Raw genomic sequence first — 19,410 nt, forward strand, 5'->3', positions numbered from 1 at the left:
GGGTTAATAAACACCAGCAAGTTGCCATAATTCACAAATTTAAAGCCCTCATTTTCACAGTTGGGCTGCAAGGTCTAATTAATGCTGGTGGTGCTAGTCACTGGTTGGAAAGTTACTGCCTTGCTTGGATTTCACTACCTTTGCTTTTAAAAACTACATCCCACATACATTTGGATGTTGTTTGCTTTTGGGTTGTTTTTTGTGGGTAAGATAATCTCTAAAAACAAGTAATATGCAGGAGCCAAGGGTTAAGAAACATGGTGTTTGCAGCACAAGAAGCCAAGACAGGAGCTTGTTTGGGGCTCTCCAACATTGACAGAGTTTGAATTTCTCCCTAGATTAACATTTTTTAGGGTTAGAGAGCCAATGCACCCAACCTATTCAGCCCTACCAGCTGCATGTTAACTGTTGTGTGTTCATCCTTCATGCCCAGAAAACTTCAGTAATAGTGTTGGGGACATAATGCCTTCATCTGCTAGGAGGCTGAGGGACAACATCAGTAGGCACGGTGGGCTGGGTTGGAGTAGAACCAGATGATCATAGAGGTCTTTTTCAGCCTCAATGATTCTATGAATTTCAGCCCTGCGGGAGCAGAGCCAATGGAGTTTAACTATAAACACTTCCAGAACAGCTTTTATCTGTCATGATCAGTTCTTCTAATCACCTCCCCTACTAGAAAATCACTTTGGAAAAGGAAATGACACTCAAGAAAGCTCACCTGAGCTTCTTGACTAAGTCTCAGAGTCACTTCAGTCTGGGAGGTAAGATATCTCCCTTACATTCCTCTCTGCAGAGGTATGTCTGCAATAAACCTGTTTTTTAGCCTGCAGGTAATCAAATAGCAGCTGTTAAGCAAGTCTTATGCATTTGGAGCGTGACCTCTGTGCATGTGCTACCCGCTGGCAGACAGGTAGTTCCTCATACCAGGACAAGGGCTGGGCAGCCCCTATTTCTGCAGAGCAGTATTCAGTGCTGCCCTGGGTCAGCCCCAGCCATTGTACTGCACACACACAAATCATTTTGGTGTCAGCTGCACTGAAACAAAGAAAGAGAGCCATACAAAGGCACCAAAAACCCTATAGCTTTGTCAGGAAAAGGAAATCATGTTATTTAGCTAAAAACCCCCTTGCACAATGTGAACCTGCAAGGAACAGAGCTTGAGATGCTCTGTGGACCACATCTGAATGAGGTGTGGAGGTTGTGGAAGACTGAGATTAGATGTAAGGAATAGGTACCCATAGAGGTGGTGCAGACACCCAAGGTCAGGGAATGGGGCTCTGAGCACTGATGGAGCTGTGAGTGTCCCTGCTCAGTGCAGGGTTTGGACCTGATGGCCTTTAAGGGTCCCTCCCAACTCCAACCATTCTATAGTTCCATGACTGCTCTTAAATGGTAGACCTTTGGGTTCTTATTTCTACTAAAAGAGCTAAATATCACACATTCAGTTTCTGAGCACCCACCACTGAGCAGCACTCAATGGAGGGGAGCAGCGTGTCCTCAGAACTCATTTAGCTTTGATTTGCATCTGGTATCTGGGGCAAAGCCTGAGAAATGCCACTTTTCTTCCAGTCTTGCCAATGCCTGTGATTTTATCCTAAAGTCTCCTGGCACTTGGTGTGTTTTCTCCTTAATGTTCCAGTTTGGGCTGTCAATTGATCGTGTCACACCTGAATCACTCCGATAAAAATAACAGCCTGTGTTCCCCTGAAACACCAAGCAGCAGTTGGAAAAGCACAAAAGATTAGGGAAAGAGGGAAGAGACATTGCAAGATATCAGTGCTTTTGATTGTAAAGCACAGAGAGGTCTGGGGGTGGGCTGGGATCATGGAGGCTGCCCAGGGAGGTGGTGGGGTCACCATCCCTGGAGGTGTTCAAGAACTATTAGAGATGTGGCATTGAGGGATGTGGTCAGTGGACACAGTGGGATGGGTTGGGGTTGGATATGGTGATCTTTGAGGTCTTTTCCAGCTTCTATGGTTCCATGATATGTGCTCCATCAGAAGTGTCATCCCACCTCCATAGGAGTTAACACGTACTCATTCCATGAGTCATGGGAGCTGGTGAATGATTTGTTTATCTACTGTATTTGAGGATGTCTTCCTTCTCTCTGTAACACTCACATCTTTTTCTTAACCCGCCTGCTTTTGTGGCTCAGAACCTTGCAATAATGGCTCTGCTGAATGACATTAAGGTTTTCAGGGCATTGCTTTTCCCTAGTAGCACATTCTTTTGGGTTTTGTTTCTGTATTTGCAGCTGTATGATCTCTAGTAAGTCATGCTTTCATTATTCTAGCAATGTGCCATTGAAAATCAGGGAGGATTCAAGGTGTCAGGGTGCACTGTGGCCATGATGGGCGTTGGGCTGGGAATTTCCCTGTCCCTTCCTGTCATTTTCAGGGCATGAAAAAATGAGCCCCTGCTCTCAAACTCATACAAGACGTATCAAAATGACCCATTCCCCAAGCTGAAAACAGAAAAGTAAGGAATATTTATAATAGAATATTGCATTTTCCCCCTGTTGGGCTGTACTTCTACCAGAACCACACTGGCTGTGCTCTGCCGTTTACTTAGGAAGACACAGAAATTTACTAAATACATTTTATTACCAAAACATTTCCAAGCAGAGTTTAATTGTGCATATTCTGCTGCTAATTCCACTTGTAAATATTGTGTGAAGTGTTTATATACTTTTTTAATGCGAGCAGCTGTAATGGACTGGGAGGCAGCTCCAATGAACAGATGTGCATGTCAGAAAAAAATCTATTATCTGTCCTTTTTTTCCACCCAAACTTGCTAATTTTTGGCAATTTGCTGTTTAAAACAGAGTTTTGCTATGCACCAAGGGTAAAACAAGAGCCTTTAGAAGTGTATATTTTCTTCTTAGCCTTCAGACTTGGTGTGCATCCCGCAGTGCGTTGCTTGGCTATGGGCAAAACATTCCCATTCTCTTCTCCGTTTTTTCTTCCTGTTAAAATGGAAAGCTGGGAATTATCTGCTCCAGCCGAGATTCTTAATGTTTCCTTTCGGTCTGCAAGAAGCTCATATAAAATACACCCAAAAAAAGTTGGCTGTAATTCAGTGGAAAATGAGGTGTAGCTAATGCATGCAGAGCTTCCAGAATCCTAAACAGTTTACATTAACACAACGTATGTAAGGAAACATAATAAGGAAGGAATTTGGCATCTCTGAACTTCACGTTTTTATTTGACTGCGGTCTAAGTTTGGCTTTACTTGAAGAATAGAAGCTTTTCAAGGGAGTAAGCAGGGGTATACTCGATCATTTTGTTTGCTGGTGCTCCCAGCCATTGCTCCCAGGTGTTTCAGAGCATGGCAGCATCCAGGAGCAGCCACTCTTTGCCACAAGCTCCTTTCCCCTATTAGAACCAAGACAACATGTTTGTTATCATACGTCACTGTTTCTTGATGCTGAGTTTCTCATGAGAAGAAAAAGAAAGGACTTAAAGCAGCTTTGCTGTGGTTTGGATGGGTTTTCTCTCTAGGCCACCAGCAAAAGTCCACATCTAAGAGTCTAAAAAGCCATGTCTGAGTGGTATAAGTCATTTGAGGAGGCACAAGGTAGACTGTATCATTCTCTACAACTCCTGGAAGGAGGTTTTGGTGAGGAGGGGTCAGCCTCTACTCCAGATATCAGCAATAGAACGGGAGGTGATGGCCTCAAGTTGTGCAGGGAGAGGTTCAGGTTGGATATCAGGGGTCACCATCCCTAGAGGTGTTCAATGGAGTAATGTGGCACTGATGGACATGGTCAGTGGGCACGATGGAATGGGTTGGGGTTGGACTTGGTGATCTCCACAGTCTTTCCAACCTTGATGATTCTATGGTTCTATAATCTTTTGGGCCTCAAGCTGTTCTTCCTTAAGCAAATCTATATGTACCTACACATATGATTATGTATGTGCATGTGTATGCATAACAAATGCGCATGTCACTTTAGGGGTATATTTTCCCTGTCTGTAGTCTGAATTTCACTCTGTCTACCCCATGCCTGTGTTTCTATTCCTGTCAGCTCCTCCTCCCCCAGCTCCGTGCTTGCAGCTCATCCCCATCAGCCACCTTGCTGACATTTCCCAACGCTGTTGTAATTGGATGTGCCACTAAGAGGCCATTTGGGCTGCTTTCCTCCACTGTGAGGTGAAGGTGAGACTATTCCAGGGCCATTTAGGTGATGTGTGCTCCAGTCTGCAATGGGAACCTGTTATTATGCAGCTTGAAACACCATTGGCAGCTCCTGTGCATACCTCATGCTGCAAACTCATATCTTATTTATTGTCCACTATTTAAATTAAGTAGCATTCAGTGCGGCTCCAAGGCATCTTTTCCCCCTTGCATCTCTATTTGCAATTATTTCCCTTCAGATGTCATTAGCTCATGTTTGCCAGGTTGCATCTCATTTTGTTTTCTGTCTTTTTGGTTAATAACAAAAACATGAGGGGTCACTTTGAGGCAGTGGAACTAATGGGCAATTGTGAGTATTAGGGAAGCTTGGAAAATTATTAGGGTGATGAAATCTTTCTCATGCTCCACGCTAATGAAATCCCAGCGTGTGGTTGCTTCTGATATAAGCCTGTTGCCAGACTGATTGAAATATCATTGTGAATGCTTTCTTCTAAATATACATGATCTAAATATACATACGTGTTTACCTTTCCGTGAAATTGGAGCTCTGTATTCATCTTTCTGTGAACTCTCGTATGAAATATATTGGGTGGATATCTGTAAAATCATGTAAAGAGGCCATTGCTGACATTTCTTACTGCTCCTGGGGGGATAATTTCCAGTAGCCTGCTGGGCAAATGGATGCTTTCTGCATTCCACCTACAGCCATGCAAAGCAAGGTGGGATCTCAGAGAATGATTGAATGGTTTGGGTTGGAAAGGACCTTCAAGGCCATCAGGTCCAAGCCCTGCACTGAGCAGGGACACCCACAGCTCCATCAGCTCAGAGCCCCATTCCCTGACCTTGGGTGTCTGCACCACCTCTATGGGCAGTTCACTGCAGTGCCTCACCACCCTCATTGTGAAAGGATTCATCCTTATAATCAGCCTATATCTCCTCTCTTTTAGTTGTTTCCCTGTTGTCTTATCACAAGGTTTTAAAGCAAATTCAGAACAAAATATACTATGTTTTTTGGTTCCTACTTAGGTAAGTACATTTGGAGCTGCAATGAGGCAAACCTGGTGAGATCAGTCCCAGGCAGTGGGGAAAGGAACAGCATCCTTGTGCTGTCTTACCCCCCCTGCTCTGCCCTCTTCACCCTTCCCTTCTCCTAGAAACACCACTTTGAGCCGGAAAACCCATTCTCAGCTATTTATGAGATGTGATATTTGCTTCTCACTCTTCACAGCCATATTAAAAAGTGAATTATTTCCTTCCTCCTCCTCCTGCCAGGACACGCTGTTAATGCAGGCGCAGACACTGGAATGCCTCACAGAGGTGATGTGCTGCATGAACCCCACTTGCCATTCAATACAGCTTTCTGCAATCACTGCCTTGAAGTCACCCAACATAATTGATTTTGTTTTGTGGCTGGTAGGTGCCATTTCGTGGCCTGAACTCCATGCCCCCAATTTTCCCTCACTCTTATTGCATGGGCTAACAGGAAAAAAAAAGACCAGCTTGTTGGCCTATCTCACTTCTTTTCAGTATCACCAACAAGTGCAATAATGATTACAGCCCTCTTGTTTTAAGACAAACCAGTTCATTGCCTCCTTAGTGCTCCAAAAATTGGAATTATTTGCAGGGAGAAGGTGCCTACGGATGAGTGAAGATTTCAGTCCTTGCAAGGCAAATACACTGAGGAGCAGAAATTGGCTCAGCTGCTGAAGTCCCAGTCAAGGCTGGGGCTGAACTCAACATCTGTAGCTGAATAAATGCATTAATGCTGGGAACACATCATAAAAAGTGTGGATTGTGTGCTGGCATTTTTCTTTTATGATTCAGTACAAGCAAAATTCTCTCAGCAGAATGAATGGCAGCCATTCAAGTCAGTGAGAGGAGAGAGAAGGAGTCGGGACAGTTTTACTAACCTTTAATAATGCTCTCAATCTATTTATAAATTGCCATCAAAGTGTGGCTACACATTCAGCAAGTCAGCAAAATACAGACAGATGGCAATAGTTTCGTTCAAGCACTCGGGGTTGTTTTCTTTTTCCCTTTACTGCAGTAAAACCATTAGGGCTTTTGCTTAGCGAGGTCCATTTAGATTGAATATAAGGAAGAAGGGAGGTGAGGCACTGCACAGGCTGCCCATAGAGGTGGTGCAGACACCCAAGGTCAGGGAATGGGGCTCTGAGAACTGATGGGGCTGTGGGTGTCCCTGCTCAGTGCAGGGCTTGGACCTGATGGCCTTGAGGGTCCCTCCCAACTCCAACCATTGTATGATTCCTCTTGACAGATAAAGGTCATCCTCCCATTGCCAGTTTGGGGTTGGGTTTCATGGTGGCTTCACCCCTTTATCCATCTCCTCCTTCTGCTCACAACCCATCTGCCATCGTGCCATGTTGCTGCATCTTGTCCAGTACAGCAAGACCCCAATTCTTCCAGGATCACTGGTCCTTTCTATTTATGGCTTTTGATCTAAATCAGTGCTATCTGGAAAGAAATTCTATGCGTTCCTGTGTAATAACAGAGCAAACATTTTGTACAAGTAAGCAAAATAGGATGTTTTTAGATTCATTCCCTATAACAGCACGGCAATCCCTCCAAGTGTCTGAGCTTGAGGTACATCTGCTTTCACTAAGGCATGTATTTTTAGTTAATTATTAATTGCAGTAGGGATTTCTTCTCAGTCTCAGCATTGTTGTAAAGTGCTTTAACACAATGTTGTCTCAGCATGACACCCTGTGTAGGGGACTGAATTTGGGGTGAAATGGATAGCAGAGCACCCTGCTGCCCTGATAAAGGCTTGTAGTGGTTTGCATGGGCTGACATCCACGTGGTTCACAAGGATAGCTCATATTTCTTCACATTTGTACCACTTTAAGTAATCTATAATATAAAGGAAAGGGAAAAAAAAAACAATGAAAATCAAATGTTGAGCTGTGTCTGTTCAGACTCAGGTTTTAGCCCAACAACATCCTTATTTCATCCACGTGGAGCCTTCAGTAGACTCCTCTTGAGTCTTCTTCTGCTGGTGAGGGTTATCAGGGTGTGGTAGAATAGAACCACAGGTTGGGAATGACCTCTAAGATCACCGAGCCCAACCCCAACACACCCCACCATGCCTGCTAACCATGACCCTCAGTGCATCAGTTTGGCCTATTGAGGGCCAGTCTGCAGGGAGGAAACATTTCTGCTTTGCTGCTGAGGTAACGTCCTCAGGAATTACATTCCAGGAGGCATCTCCTGCTTTTTCACATCACATCGAACCAACCTCTTTGGCTTTGTGGCATGTGATGGGCTGTCTGCATAAGAGCTTCAGGAATGCTCTGAAGCCCCAGACTGCTAGGGCTGCAGCGAGGAAGCAATTCATGCTATGTTGTCATAACAACAAACAACGATTTGAAATGCAGATTTTTCATCCTTACTCTTTATTTGTGATTGAAAGCTGTGGAGAATGCGGGATTTGCTGTACTGAGGTTGTGTCTATTAGAATAAGAACGTGATAATGGGAGTTGGTAGGATGCCCAAGGGATGAAGAGTACAATTTATGTAGCATCTAAGCCAAGAATTAGATATATATTCATGGGGTTGTCTATTCCCTATTTGTATTCAGCCTATAGGACTGGTGTCACTGCAGTAGAAGCTCCTGGTTCCTGGAACAAACTTGGCTTTTACCAGATTTAAAGCACAAGTCTTTGACCTGGTAAAATCAGGGGAAATCATGGAGTGGATGCTGTTCATTCCCAAGCCAGTTCTTCTTCCCTGTATACCTGGTACAGCCCCTAAAGAAAATCCCATTGCCATGGGGAATCCCAGGCTGTAATTCTCACCCGTTACCAACAGGGAATGGGGTTTATAGCACTTTCTGGATTGATCCAGCATGATTCTAATGGGCACTGATGTTTGGAGGATTGTGTTGTTGGCTGTTGATTTGCAAGAGCAATGCTTAGCTCTGCTCTTTCCACCTCTGGGCTTGCTCCATAAACGTGGAGGTGAGCAAAGTGCCACACTGAAGGCAAAGGGAGAGAAGGGAAAAGGGGACAGGAGTACATCAAGAGAAATGTATGTAGTGCCAAACTGATGGCTGCAGAAACAACAACTAACACAGGAAACCTGCATTGCAAGGCAGCCTCGTTTTGTACAAGGATGCTCCAGGTTGCATCCCAGATATGCAGGTTGCTTTTACAACGTGCTTTTGTAATCTGGAATGCAACCTGTGCTCTCACCAAAGCAGAGCCGATGGAAGTGGGCAGATCTGGGCCCCCAGCCCATCTCCATTTTGCTATTTCACACTCGAGCAATAGGAAATCCCATTCTCCACATGAACTCACATCTGTTGTCACCCTTTCAGGCTCCCTTCGCTACTCACCACATTTCGTGACACCTCCAATGTCAGAAACGTTCTGATTTGCGCTGATAGGATTTGTGATTTCCTCACTCATCCATATCTGCCTCAGCTCTTTCCTTGTTCAGATGTTACTGAGAAGCCGACTCATTTCCTGAGCTTTCAAGAAGGTCCTTTTCTTTTCCTTTTCACTTCTAATCTTCATTTCCTTTCGCTGTCTCTGACGACGCTCTTTCCACTCCCTCATTGAATCTCTTCCTGCTACCCCAGCACTTTTCTCCACCTGCATGGATAAAGCACAGCCATTCTGAATTTTGCAATGCACTCATCATAAAGTGAATATATTCAGTATTCCAGCACAAGCACGATTCTCAGTTGCACGCCGCTGGCATCACCTATGGCTCCATGTGACAGATTGTCTATGCTAAATGGTACTTCACATTTCATCCCTTGCAGTGGGATTTATTCCTCTCTCTCTCCCCTGTGGGGTCACAGCTTCAGCCTCTCTCGTGCCCATCTTTCTCACCGAACACTGAGGCAACACATCCTTAATATTTCAGCAACATCTATTTCTGCTGTCGGCAATCTGATCTCGCTGTGTTTTCCAAGGCTACTCATGTCTCTTTCAATGATCCTTTCTCACATTCCATACTTAAGGGAAAAATACATTAAAAAAAGGGGGGGAGATAACTTTATTTGCCTGTCCTGTACACTTTTGTAGCCTTAAAGCTGCTGCTATTCACTCCCTATCAGGAGCAAATTGCACACCTTGGCCAACAGCAATGTTTGCTTTGCTTTCATAGAATCACAGAATGGTTTGAGGTGGGGGGCATCCTAAAGGCCATCAGGCCCAACCCCTCTGCAAAGAACAGGGACACCTACAGCTCCATCAGTGCTCAGAGCCACTCCAGCCTGACCTTGGGGGTCTGCAGGGATGGGGCACCACCAGCATCATTAAGGTTGGAAAAGACCTCTGGGATCAAGTCCAACCACCAACCCAAGCCTTGGGTGTCTCCAGGGATGGAGCACCACCACCTCTCTGTGCAACCTGTGCCAATGCCTCATCACCCTCATAGTAAAATGCTTTTTTGTTATATCCAATCCAAATCTCCTTGAATCTCTTTGCATGACGTGGTCAGTGAGGATGAAGAGCTCAGTTGTTTACTAATGCACTCCAGTAAGAGGTGGGTGTTTCTGACCTGGGCGCCAAAATGGTTATGGGTGGATGAGCCCTATAAGAAACAGATAGATTAAAAACTGTTGGGGATAAGTTACATAGCACTGAGAGTGCCCTTACTTAGGAGTCTGCATTTGCACACATGCCTCTATTCAGCCATAAATCTGTATTCTTAATGTGAGATGTCTTCTCATACTCGTGAATAAGACATGTGAGCTACTGCAGCCCTTCTCTGTGCATATGGCATCGGCGGTGCCCGCTGCAGTGCTGCTCCATCAGCATTAGGCATATCCATCAGCTGAATAAATCAACATAAAATCCCAACACAGACAACACGGGTCAAGACGTTTTTATTCCTGTTAGAAGATCAAAGTAAACACCAGGCATCCCATTAAGGATGCTTTAAACTTGCTTTAAACTGAACGCATGCATTAAATCCCTCTCCGGTTTGTTTACAGCAAGGTTGTGGCACATCCTAAATCACATCCCCCTTTGGATACGAGCAGAGAAGCTTTAGAGCTGGGTCAGTGCTCGTTCAGCATCCCATATCCCAGGGTGGGACCGGTTAGTGGCAGGAAAGCTACTGGGCTGTCTTTGGACTCGTTCACTGCATCCAAAGACTGGAGATGCTGGGACAAGGAGCTTTCTGTTTCATCAGTGTTCTGTGGATGACAGTAATAATGAGGGCATTTTTAAGGCTGCCTGGGACAGCTGAATCATGTTGGGAATAAGAGGAATGGAATGATCCTCCTTCTAAGCATGGAGGAGTGGCTCAGCCAGCCCAGGTCAGCCTGGGTGTGGGCTGAGATCCAGGCACGCACATCCTGCAGAACAGCATTACTCCAAAACCAGTACAACTTGCTCAGGAAAAAGAACAGACAAGTTCCTGAGAGCTGGATAAAGGCTTATATTGTCTCAGTGCATCGTCAGGGTTGACCTGAGCCTCTTGGGTTCCTTCTGTTCCTAGCCAACAAAGTCAGAAAATCATAGAATGCAGAATGGCAGGGGACCTTAAAGGCCATTGAGCTTCTATACCCTAGCATGGGCTGGGTACCCCCACCAGATGATGCTGCCCAGAGCCCATCCAACCCCATCCCAGGGATGGGGCACCCAATGCATGGTAGGTGATCTTAGAGATCTTTTCTGACCTTAATGATTCTATGCATTGGTGCTATCTTGGAAGGGGACAGCATGGTGGGACTCACACTCACCCTATGGAGAGCTTACAAGGATGGCATTAAGAAATAGTGCTGGAGAAACTGGCTGTTTCCTGGTAAGTTTCAGATATGCTTCTGAATTTCGGTGCTCTATGCTCAAAACTGAGCTTGCATTTGGTTCACTGCCTGCAAGGTGTTGGAAGAGCAGTGGGGCCATTCCCAGCAGCATGGTGCCCAAAACTGGTTTCCTTTCTCCAGCTCTTAATAGTTTATCTTCCAATGTTTTGCCCTTTTCCAGTAATTAGGTGGTCTGCCTTAGAGTTTGTGGAAGAATCCAGGTTGTTTGCTATCAGAACTGTTGGGTTTTAGCATCTGAAACAGCAGAAATGTGCATTTCCCTATTCCAGGCAAACCTCAAACTGGAGAGGCAACCCACCACAGGGAGATAAGGCAGCTGGCCCAGAAACCACTCAGTCCTTCAGCTTTCCCCTTGAAGCAATGCAGAGAGCCATCCACCAGGATCAGAGCCCAGCTTTCCACCTCTGGATAATCCTGGCTTCATCAAAACCCACGAGCAGAACCTCAGATGTGCTCTGCTCCATGGCTAAGCTGCTTTTGTGCCCTCCCAGTGCCTCAGCACATTGCAAACAGGTGGCATCCACTGGCAACAGAGGACACAAAGCATCCCCTAATCCATCTCCAGCAGCATCAGAAATCACTAAGAACCACTTTAATATGAGCTGTGAGGGGAATTGTTAATGGGGTCCAAAGTCCTGATGGCACAAGAACTGCCTGTGGTTATCCATGTGCCAAGGAGCATCCCTGGAGATGTCCAAGGAATGTGGAGATGTGGCACTGAGGGCACAGTGGGGATGAGTTGAGATTGGGCTTGGTGATCTTGGAGGTCTTTTCCAGTCTGAGTGATTCTATAGTCCTATTTCTGACAGTGTCAATAGGGCTTTGGTTTATTCACTTCAAACCATTTGTTCATGTCTTTATTCTCCCATGGATATCTTCATTCAGCCAAGGGGGAAATCCTATTTTTAGGTACTCTCGGGTGCAGCTGAGCTGTTAACAGAGTTGTTTGCAGGTGAACATTGCCTGGAGCTGCCGTTGCTCACATTTCCATCACCCAGCCCACGAGTTGGGCTGGATCAATGGAGCAATTCATTCCACTTCCCACCATTCCTGCAAGCACTGAGTGACAGCGTCAGAAGGGTTAAAGCTGTGCTGCCTTGCCACGGACCCCAATGCTGTAAGGCACGTCCCAACACCCACGTACACTTCTGCACAGCCATGGGGTTATGCACATCTTTGGGGAACATCAGGTTTCCTGTGTCTGAATCTCACGTAGGCAGCACAGAGACAACAAAGGACAGAGTGTATTTCCTCCTTTGATTCCAATGCCCTCTCGGCTCCTCATGAGGGAGGTCACCCACCATGGAGACGAAAGCCAGAGAGATGGTTTTATCCATTCCAGGCACGTTCACGCTCAGTGCAAGGATGCATTGGAGAATACACCCTCTGGTGCACGGGTGTCCCAGCATTAAGCACTCTGCATGGCCTTACAAGAGCACCCGCAGCCCAGGAGATACTCAGACATTCAGACCCAGCAGATGAAGCTGTTCAGAATGGGATGAGGTAACCCACACCTCGTGCAGTCCTCACTCCTTCAAACATCAATCCTTCCTTATTTCCCCTTGCTCCTTTCTTTGGGCTCTCTGGACTCCTCCTATTCCCAGTCTGTAAAGTACTGGCATCACTGACCTGCCTGATGTTACAGCTAATGCTGCATCTTCTTGGGACTGCAAAGCCCAGAGCTCACATCTATTACTCGTAGCTTGGCTACCCAGCAATTTCAATCACACTTCTAACAGCAGTTTTCCTGAAGCCCGTCCAGCCAAGTTAAGCTCGAAGCCATAGGAATGTGCTGCAGCTGCTGCCTGGGAGATGGGCAGAAAAGGCTTTCCTATAAAATCAGGGGAGTCAACATGCATTAGGGCTGTAACACAGACAACTCCTACTGAAGATCCAGAGCTGACCCTGGTGTCCCTGCAGCCCATCAGAAGGCATGTTAGAGTCATCTTCATGGTCCTGAGGACCAGCTCATTAAGCTGCCTCTGAGGCTGAGCGATTTGGCAGTGTGCTGGATATCCCTGTGTTCACAGGAGATGCTAATGCCAGAAATACGTGCAGGTTATTATTAGTCATGTTCAGCCTGGGTTTTGCTGGATCCCTCCAGGATCTACTTCTACTCACCATTTATTTTCATTAATGGTTTGGATGATATAACAGATGATGCCATGACAAACCTTGCAAATGATGGGGCAGAGCAGGGGAAAATCAGGCTGTGCCTGCAGATGCTGTAGGGTCTCCAGCTGGTACAGCTGTGAATACACCCCCTGTTCCTCATGTCCCAAGCCATCAAAGCACCCAGCTCACAGCACAGCACTAAACATGCCCGTGCTGTTGGCATTTACAGCACAGTGGCTAGATAAATGCAGGTGTTTATATGCCTGCAGTAAACTGAGATCTTTATCTGTGCAACTGTTCCTGGTCCCTGTTAAGCCAGTGAAAAAAAGGCTTGGCACTGTCAAGCCCTTAAATATTTTATTTAGAAGATAGACCTGGTTCTCTTTGAATTTGTTCTGTCTGAGCTAAACAAAATCCTAAATTGCTTTGGAGTGTTGCAGTTCTGCTGCCTCATGAAAAAAAAGCATCTGTAAAGGAAGGCAGCCTGAGCTTTGCTTTGGCAAAGTGAAGCCCTGTCTTTCTTTCCCATTGTCAAAATGAGAACCAGCTTCTGTTGGGTACCATCATGCCTGATTTTTGTTCCTTAGCCTCTGCTTGTTGCAGTGAGACACTTCTGAAGGGCAAATGAAAAGATGCAGCCTTGGCTGAAAGCAGGAGCAATCATAGAGTCATAGAATCACAATGGAGCAGAGGGGGAGAGCTTCATTCCCTTTGCTAAGGCAGCAGTCAGGGTTAGCTCCAGAGCTCCATGTGGTGCCATGTGGCATGAAAACCCAATCTGCATATGCTAATAGAATCATTAAATGGCTTGAGTTGAAAGGGAACTGAAAGATCCCCCACTTTCAGCCTTTCACCCATGGGCAGGTTTACTAACCAGGCACTAGATCAGGTCAACCAAGGGCACATCCAACCCAGTCTTAAACACCACCACACTAAATACTGAGCACACAGGCAGCACTGAGTAGATATCCACTGCTGGGCTCCAACTGGAGCTTTACAGACACCTTTGGGCTCTTTAATGGGTTTTCTGGGGATGTGGATCTTTAGGGCATGGTACAGTGGTGGGTTTGGTAGTATTGGGTGATAGCTGGACTTCATGTTCTTATTGGTCTTTTCCAATCTAATGATTCTATGGTGCTGACAGAGAAAGGCAAAGGTCCAAAGTCTGAAAAATGATTGCAAGGTTTCGTTACAGATTCCAAACATAAATCTATTATTCTTATTATAATTGTCATTACTACTAACCTGCATTGCTGGCACATGGAAACACAAATTTCATGTAGTGGGAAGAGAGCTACCACTTCTCTAAGATTAAGACAACTTTTAGTGCCCTTCCTGGTCTTAGAGGTCTCATCTTGTTAGGGCAGGAGTGAGTGGGATTCTTTTTCTCCTTGTTAATGGCAAAACTGTTCTTTGTTAGGTTTCCACTGGAATAAGACAGTATCCGATTCTGTAACAGATTCCTTTTCAATGAACTACTGACAAAGATCCCTGTGACGGCTCTTTTTGAGTACATTCTTGGCAGAACTCTGGGTAATGAGATTTCCATTGAACAAGCTGTTAGTGGAGCAGCTTTAACTAGACTCTGAGTCCAAGGCAAGATCTGGCTATCAGAGAGTCTCCAATTGGTCTACAGCATTGAATAGCAGAGAGGAGCCTTGGATCTGGTCTTGCTGTGGCTGCAAAATGGGTGTACCATTCTTCCTTCTCCTCCCTATGGTCTTGTGTCTGTCATTCCAGTCTTCAGTCTTCCATCCAAGTTTGGTATTATGAGTGGCAGGCACTTTACAGTGGGATTAAGTGGGTAAGGACAAGAAGATGATTAATGCTCCTTTAATGGGGAAGGATGGATGCATAACTAAGCAAATACACGTATTCCTTGGTGAAGAAGGAACTGGTTTTAAAAGTCTTATTGGAAGCACAACTCAAGTGCAAGGTGTGAGAAGAGAAAAGGTGGCCAGGGGTCACCAGATAACAAATATCATCCCTGTGGATGCTGAAAGCTGCAGCTCCTTGGGGAAGTGTTGTTTGCAGGATAGCATGGCTAGCAGCCAAAGCAGCCTTTGCATTTCCAAACACTTCCTAATTAAGTTCTGGCTATTAATCTGTTTTCCCGAGTTAAAGATCTGCTACAAAATAACAAATTAATGAGAGCACCTTGAGGCAGAGGCATGAGGTCAGTTAGATATCAAATCAGGTATGAGCAGCACATAGCTGATGTGGGGTTGCGGCTGAGTCATAGGGAAGGCTCTGGTTTTCGTTGTGTGTTTGGGCTTTTTTTATTGATCCCGGAGCTCTATGAGCTGCCATATTATCCAGTGTGCTTCCACCCAGGTAAAACTCACCCTTGAGGATGGGACAGGAGGTGATGACCTCAAGTTGCACCAGGGGAGGTGAAGGTTGGACATCAGGGAGAATTTAATCTCAGAAAGAGCAGTGATGCATTGGCACACGGTCAACTGGTAAAACTGAGAGGTTCTGGACAAACCAGCAGTAGCTTTGTATGGATCTGATGGTCCCATATGTGCCGCATAGGAAGGCCTTTAGAGAGTCCTCTAGTGGGGTCAATAAGGAAAGCACAATTAATAACAGATGGGCTGGCCCCCAAATTCCAATGTTGTCTACCTGGGAGGTAATGGTTGGGTCCACTTCCCAATAACTTAGGGTGGTTTTTATCATACTGTGGTAATCTTACTTCATCTCGCAGCCATTCGTTTCCCCTTACCTCAAATCTGCATAACAAATCCTATTGATTTCCAGCTGAGGTGCAAAAATGGTTGTTTCCAAGCACATTGGATCCTATAGCGTAAGAAGGTAAAGAAACTTTTTAAGTCATGAATTCATAATGACCTTTAATAATCCATGTAACTACTAAGACTTAACAGCCTCTCAGTACTTGTTGACCTGGTGCACCACTGGAGATTCAATCCAATGGGGGCAAAACAAAGCTCAAAATATGTCCCTATGTATTTATTTCTCACCCCTGGTGTTGTTACTGTTCTCCCAGGCAGATTTGGCCAATTACATGTTTTTAGGCAGGCGCTGCTCTCACACACAAAGCTCATGTAAAAACTGCTGATTATAACTAAAGAAGGTCTTTTATCCGGAAAATCCCCCTATTTCAGACACTGTTAAAATGCCATTAACACCACAGCCTGACTCTGTGCTATTTGGGTGCAGCAGGGTAATTCCTGGCTGCCAGCACAAGTTGGCAATTTCTTCTCAGTTTGAGGTTAACTTTCAGCATCTTTTCATCCAATGCAATGAGACTTCCTGAGCAGCAAGAGATGATTTTCTGGGTGCCATGTTAAGCCTTGGCAAGATCTAAGGTAAAACTCCCATGAACTGAATGCTCTGCTTGGTAGCTCAGACACCCCTGGTCTTGCCACCTGCAGGCTGGGGGCTCTCTGGTTATCCATCTTCCAACAGCATTATCTCCATTCTGCAGTTATAAGTGTCTTGGATATCAGTGACTGCTAAGGAGTAATATTAAAGATGATACCATCCCCTGGGGTTAAAAAATGAGATTTGTGCCATTATTTGGTCTGACACTTGAGGAAGCAGTGATGCAGATTGATCCATCCATGTGCCCTGGGTGCTCTTTGCTGTTGAGTGTTTAGAATTAGGCCATGGTCAAGTGGACTCAATGGTCTTGGAGGTCTTTTCCAGCCTAGAGGACTTTATGATGATATCCTTTATGTCTTTATTTTATTTTCTTTTATTTTGTCTTTGAAAAACCCCATTCCAGTCCCTTCTTGGCTTGGGGGTTGGCTTTGGTGGTCTTAGAGGTCTTTCCCTACTATAGTGACTCTATGATTCTGTCTGCTGGATGGACAAGCAGGGTGGCACATCAGAAAACAGGGATCAATGCACTGTATAAATGCCTGAGGATCAACCTTTCCCTTTGTGTGTTTGTACATACAGATTAGGTGTGTTACAATAAATCAATGTAACGCAATTTGGGCCGAGCTGCCAGAGGTTTCTCCAGACTGCAGGAATAAATCAGAGGTTTTATCGCTCTTTCATCAGCAGACAGGGCAAGTTATTGATTAGACAGCGAAAAGTCCAGGGCAGCTTTTGATTATCACTCCTTAAGCCTCTCTGAGCAGAATTTTGGCTGCCAGGGGCACTCCATCTCCCCTTCCCTTATCAACATCCACAGGACCAGGGTGTTTTATCCTATTCATGAAATAGCTCAGCCCCAGATGCGACGTTTACTCTCAATCCACCCAATCTCGAGCAGAATGTAATTATTGGAAATTAACAACTTTGAAAGCTCCTTGGCCAACGGCATCCGCTTGGAATTCATCACCATTTTAATTGGATGGGAGACGAGGACGTTGATCACTGCAGGGTTCCCACCCACGTGCGGAGGATGCTGCAGGGTGCCCGAAGGAAATGAGCCGTGCTGCCTGGTAAAAGCCTATTTAAGTGATCAGCCATAGACCAGCTCGAAGTATTAGGCAGTAAAACGGGTTTTCTAGAAAATGAGATCGCCCCCGGCACTGGTAAATCCATTTGGAGAGTTGGGTGGATGTGGTCATGTTTGGGAGGCAACGGCTATTTTTCTTCCTTAATAATTTATATGAAGAGAGGCTATAAATTAAGTAGTTCTGAACCACGGGAGCTGAGCTGACTCTTGTCGTCGTCATCCTGGTGCAGCCTCACTGGTTTGCTTATCTTGGGTCCTGGGAAAGAAAAGTTAGGTTTGATTTTGGAAAGAACACAGATATCCTGAGATAACCCAGTGCCTTCCTTGGGATGCGGTTGTGTCCATGAGCTGGGGAAGGGACTGGCTCCACTCCACCACCAACCTTGTGTTCTATGAGGCTGCACCTCAGTGCTGTGCTCAGTGTGGGACCCCTCATTATGGGAAAGACATTGGGAGTGTGTCCAGAGGAGGGCAGTGGAGCTGTGAGGGGTCTCTGCAATGGAGCTGTGAGGTTTTCTCTGAATGAAGCAAGATGGGAGATCTGTGTAACGTGTGGTTTTGGTAAATCAAGCGTTACAAATGCGGCACCCACCCATCCCCCTTTGCAATATGTTCCAGCTTTCCACTGTATTTATATATAAAAAGAGACAACACATGAATTGTCTCGCTGAGTGTCTGCAAGCAAAACTGTTCTGGATCTCATTGCCTTGTCTTAGAAATCAGATGGGTTGTTGTGTGTCATAGAATCATAGACTGGGTTGTGCTGGAATGGAATTCCAACCCCTTCGCAGTGACAAAGGGACACCCACAGCTCCATCAGTGCTCAGAGCCCCTCCAGCCTGACTTTGGGTGTCTGCACCTCCTCTATGGGCTGTCTGTGCAGTGCTTCATTGTAAAACACTTCTTCCTTCTATCCAATCTTTGTGCCGTAGGAAGCATAATGAATGTTTCTGAAAGCAGGGAGAAATATTTAGTGGATCCAGACAAGAGGCAGGTCCCATCTCTCTTAATCTAACTAAACAAAGCAGTAGATAAGGCTTTCACAGAGCAGGAATTTCAATTACTCGCAGGAAATATTCAAATTAAGGCGGAGGATGTTAACAATGGAAACCATTTCCTTACGTTTTGTGTTCTGCAGTGCGGTGAGATGGGATTTGGGAGCGATTGAAAGGAGGAGCAGCTCAAGTTGATGCCAATGATGTTTGCAGTAGGCAGCACTCAACTACAGCCGGCGTGTGCCCTGATCCAATGCCTTGCCTTGTGTGAGAGCAAGTGGTTGCTCCCTGCCAGGCTGTCAGTGAGATTTAAAAATAATAGCAATTTGAAAAGATTGCCGGATTTAAGCATGGGAGGAGGTCCTACAACCCTGCTGATCTGCACTGTATGGAGTGAAGATGGGGTCACGTTGGTGATGGGGTTATGAGGACAGTGCTAGGATTAGGAGGTGCCTCCTCCAAAGGCTCTGCAGTTCCTCCAGCTTCTGTATCTTGGCCAGTTTGATCTTCACAGAGATAAAAAAGCAAAGGCAGAAGGTGTCAGAAGCTACTTCAGTGCCCACCTCTTGCCATTGCTTACAGACCAGCTGCAAATCCTACAAAGCTTCTGTGTATGCTCTCAGTCACAACCAGGGAGCTCTAACTGTAAGTTCTTGTCCAGAAACAACTTTAATTAGAAGCTAAAATATGCCTCAAATATCTTCTTTTCAGGGAGCTAAAATTAAACGTGACCTATCATTTCCAAATAATATCAATAACAAAATCAGCATTGAAGTTGATGGAATCATAAAATCATGCAATGGCTTGGGTTGAAAGGGACCTCAGAGATCACAGAAACACAGGATGGCTTGGGTTGGGAGAGACCTGAAAGATCATTGAACCATAGGACAGCTGGGTTGGGAGGGTCCTTAAAGATCATAGAACCACGG

At 45.4% G+C, this 19,410-nt stretch overlaps 1 protein-coding gene across 3 annotated transcripts in view; it reads left to right on the forward strand.

The window, feature by feature from the left end:
* KAZN (kazrin, periplakin interacting protein) overlaps positions 1–19,410 on the forward strand; it is a 129,972-nt gene that overhangs the window by 54,804 nt on the left and 55,758 nt on the right. The gene's annotated exons all lie outside the window — the stretch shown is intronic.

This window comes from Coturnix japonica, chromosome 9 (assembly GCF_054131305.1).
Source record: "Coturnix japonica strain WE chromosome 9, WE-NBRP24, whole genome shotgun sequence".
Taxonomy (NCBI): domain Eukaryota; kingdom Metazoa; phylum Chordata; class Aves; order Galliformes; family Phasianidae; genus Coturnix; species Coturnix japonica.